Source organism: Triticum urartu, chromosome 5A (assembly GCF_056163025.1).
Source record: "Triticum urartu cultivar PI428250 chromosome 5A, HENAU_Tu73, whole genome shotgun sequence".
Taxonomy (NCBI): Eukaryota; Viridiplantae; Streptophyta; class Magnoliopsida; order Poales; family Poaceae; genus Triticum; species Triticum urartu.
In genome coordinates, this window is record NC_141877.1 from 84,779,147 (window position 1) to 84,783,074 (window position 3,928).

At 43.7% G+C, this 3,928-nt stretch overlaps 1 pseudogene; it reads left to right on the top strand.

Moving 5' to 3' along the window:
• Nucleotides 1–443: 443 nt before the first annotated feature.
• On the top strand, nucleotides 444–2,763 carry LOC147970410 (uncharacterized; annotated as a pseudogene).
• Nucleotides 2,764–3,928: the final 1,165 nt, after the last annotated feature.

Here is a 3,928-nt window from a genome sequence, read left to right on the forward strand (position 1 = left end):
CTCCCTGCCCAGCTTCCTGCTCATCCAGGAACCTCGTCGCCGGCCCCAGGAGGGCACCTCGTCGGCCGCCGGCCCCAGCAGCACTTCGCCGGCAAGCTCAAGCTCGCCCAGAACCACCTCCCTTCTTCCCCGTGTCGCCAGAAGGTCCAGCTCGCCGGGGGCTAGGGGAGAAGATTAGGAGCTCCTCTCATGCGTGACCACCTCCAGGCTCGGTGCTCCTTGCCGGCTTGTCCCCTGGCAACAGTAGCAGATCCTCAACTGTAGCTCCTTTCCTTCGGCAGCAGATCCTCAATAGAAGAAACAACAGCAGATCATTGGCCCTCAATAGAAGCAACAGCAGCAGATCCTCAACATCGACAGTAGCAAATCACTGGCCCTCAACAGAAGCAACAGCAGCAGATCCTCAACAGCAACAACAGCAGATCGTTGGCCCAATTGCAAGCATGGTAGTCCCAGACCTCAATTTCATTCCACCCGAAGAAGGCAACGAAGAACCTGAAGAAGAAGGCAACAATGCTGTGGTCAAAATTCAGGTATAATTTCTTCTAATCTTGCATCAAATTATGCTTCAGAGAAGTAACAAAGAAGGGATTGCTAAGATTGAATAGTGCATATGAGGAAGCTTCATTTTGTTCACAGGTTATTCAACACTACTCCACTATGGAGTAGTAAAGTGGCTAAATCAAATCAAATGGATATCATAGTCTTCTCTATGGAAGGCTGAAAAAGACTACTCCACTAGAATGGAGTAATTAACATTTTAGTGGAGTAATCAAATTTGTTGTTGCCTTTCTTTCTTACTGTATGGAGTAATTAAAATGACAACAAAGAAATGTCATGGTACACAGGGCCTACTAGAAAGGAGATAACGCAAGCAACATTAGTTTCAGCAAGCAACATTTACATTTATATTTTCAGCAAGCAAGCAACATTTATATTTTCAACAAGCAACAGAGGTCTCCTGGACAATTGCGGGGGTATTTCAGTTTTTCCTCATTTGCTTATAGGCAAACTGAACAAACTCCGCAAGAACCGTTGTGTACCTCAAACAACATATACTCTGACATCATGTATGTGTGTGTAAATAAACATATACTCTGACAACTAGGAATGGAAAAGAAACTGCCGCAAGAACAACGGTGTACCTCAAAATATTTTCATACTACTCCAAATTAAAAAGAAAAAGCAATGCAAAAAAAAAAATTATGGAGTAATTTGCTTGCTTGCCTGCAATAGAGGTCAATCATGGAGTATAAAGTTTAGTTTATATTTACAAATTTAGTTTACATTTATATTTTCAGCAACCAACATTTATGTTTATATTTATAGCAAGCAAAGCAAGCAATACTCCTATCCCATGGAATTTAATGCTATTGTTGACCTCTTGTTTACATTTCGAGCAACCAATTTGTAATATTCTTGCAATTATTAATTTTATTATTCTATTGCAATTGTAGGAGTACAAAGGCAAATGAATTGGCTTACTGACGCACAGAGATATGCCGCTTACATGTCCTTGGAAACCCTCCATAAGAGTAGAGGAGGCAAGTTCAAGAGACTGATAAGAAGGATGTGGCTGCAATATTTGGAGCACATGTTCAAGTTATTCAAAGAATATGGGAGACGACAATGAAACAGAAAGGCCTTGGTCGGGAGGTGGATGTTTCAAACAAAAGAAAGGAAAATTGTGGAAGAAAATCTTATGATGATATCCTATCTCTCATTCCGACAATTCCCTTAAACAAGAGGTCAACTATTCGATCTCTAGACAAGGCACTAGGTGTAAGCCCTACTACACTATACAAGAAGTTCAAGTTGAATAAGATAAGGAGACACTCCAACAGGGTTAAGCCGGTACTGACAGAGAAAAATAAGAGAGATAGGGTGTATTTTTGCCTCTCTATGCTAGATGAGGCAACATTAGGAGATGTAAGTCCAAGTTTGAGGAGTATGCATAATATTGTTTACATCGACGAGAAATGGTTCTCCATGACCAAGAAAAAAAAGGAACTACTATCTGCTGCCTGACGAAGAGGACCCGGAAAGACCTGTCAAAAACTCTATTGGAAAAGTGATGTTTCTCACAGCGGTAGCAGGACCACGGTTTGATGAAGATGGGAACATGACATTCTTCGGAAAAATTGGGGTATGGCCATTCGTGAGAGTGACTGCAACAGCAAAAAGAAGCAAGAACAGGGGAAAAGGGACATTGGAAACAAAGCCTGTCATAGTGACGAGGGATGTGATGAGAGAGTACATTATACAGATGGTTGTGCCAGCAATTCAAGCATTGTGGCCTGCAGATGATGATGGACAACCCATTTTTATCCAGCAAGATAATGTGAGAACACATATCCTACCTAATGATCAAGCATTCGCAAAAGCTGCGGATGAAAGTGCCTGGACATTAGAATAATGTATCAGCCTCCAAATTCTCCGGACATGAACGCCCTGGACCTTGGGTTCTTCAGCTCTATTCAGTCGCTAACAGACTACAAAAGTCTGAAAACTATTCCAGAGCTGATTAAAGGTGTTCAAGAGGAGTTCGATGGATATGAAGTATCAAAACTTAACAGAGTATTCATAACTCTGCAGGCTTGCATGGTCGAAGTAATGAAGAATGGTGGAGCCAATAAATACAAAATCCCGCACATGAACAAGGATAGGCTAGAAAGGCTACAACTGCTACCGCCCAGGATCTCAGTTCTTCCTGAAGTGTATGTTGTTAGGAAATATGCAACTTGTATTTCTAGGTGGCCATAGGCCAGTATATATACATGTACAGGTGTGGAATATATGCATGAAACCCCTTATACAATAGGGTAAATACCAAAGGTTATATATATATATATATAACACCCCCTCAAACTCATGGTGGATTAACAACACTGAGTTTGGAGAGATAGAAGCCATGATGCGCTCTAGTCTGGGCCTTCGTCAGAAAATCCACCAACTGTAACTCGGAAGGCACATACTGAAGAGCAATAACCTGATCCTGCACACCAGCGCGCCCATAGAAAGTATCAACACCAATATGCTTGGTGAGGTCTTGCTTCACAGGATCGCGCGCAATACTAATAGCACCTGTACTATCAGACAAGAGCGGAGTAGGTGTAGTAACAGAAACACCAAAATCCTGAAGTAACCACCGTAACTGTCGGGGATATACCCCGCGGTATGACCCGGCCGGATATATGACCCGACCGGACTTGGCGTTTCATTGGTAACTCGCCAGAGGATTGGCGACTTACGTTTCTGGCGGTTCCCTGGTGTGGCGACCCACGAGCCTGAAGACTCATTGGTGACCCGACGGATGTTTCAGATGGATGACAAGGCCCAAGGCCCAGAAGGCCGGCTCATGTTATGATGGGCCGGCTTAAGAGAAAGTATAAGGAATATTCCCTTATAAAGGAAGCAAGACTAGGACTCCACTTGTAATAGAGTAATCCTAATCCTACTAGGACTAGTCATGTAACCCGCCCCTTCAACTTATATAAGGAGGGGCAGGGCTCCCCAAAGAGGGACAAGAAGCAAGAAACGATAGCTAAGGCTAGACACAATTAAAGGAGAGCCGGCTTATGCGGCGCCTCCCTCATGAGCATTGTCTTGTGTGTTGATTCGCCTCGCGTCTCTCGATTTCGACTAACCCCTTCAAGCTAACGCATAGATGCATTGGCCTCACGACTAAATCCTCACACTAGGACATCTGCCGTGACAATTCTACGACAGTTAGCGCCCCCGTGGAGCTATCGCACGGTGGTGTTGAGTTCTTGGAGGGATCTCTCCTAGGGATCGAGGAGCTCGCAATTTTCCGGACGAAGAAGAGCCAGTTTGAAAAAATCTGCATCAGTTTCAAGTTCGTTGGACTAGATTGATGATCTGTGGGTTTTAAAGGTTAAACAAAAATTTAGGGCTGCGCCGTGAGCCA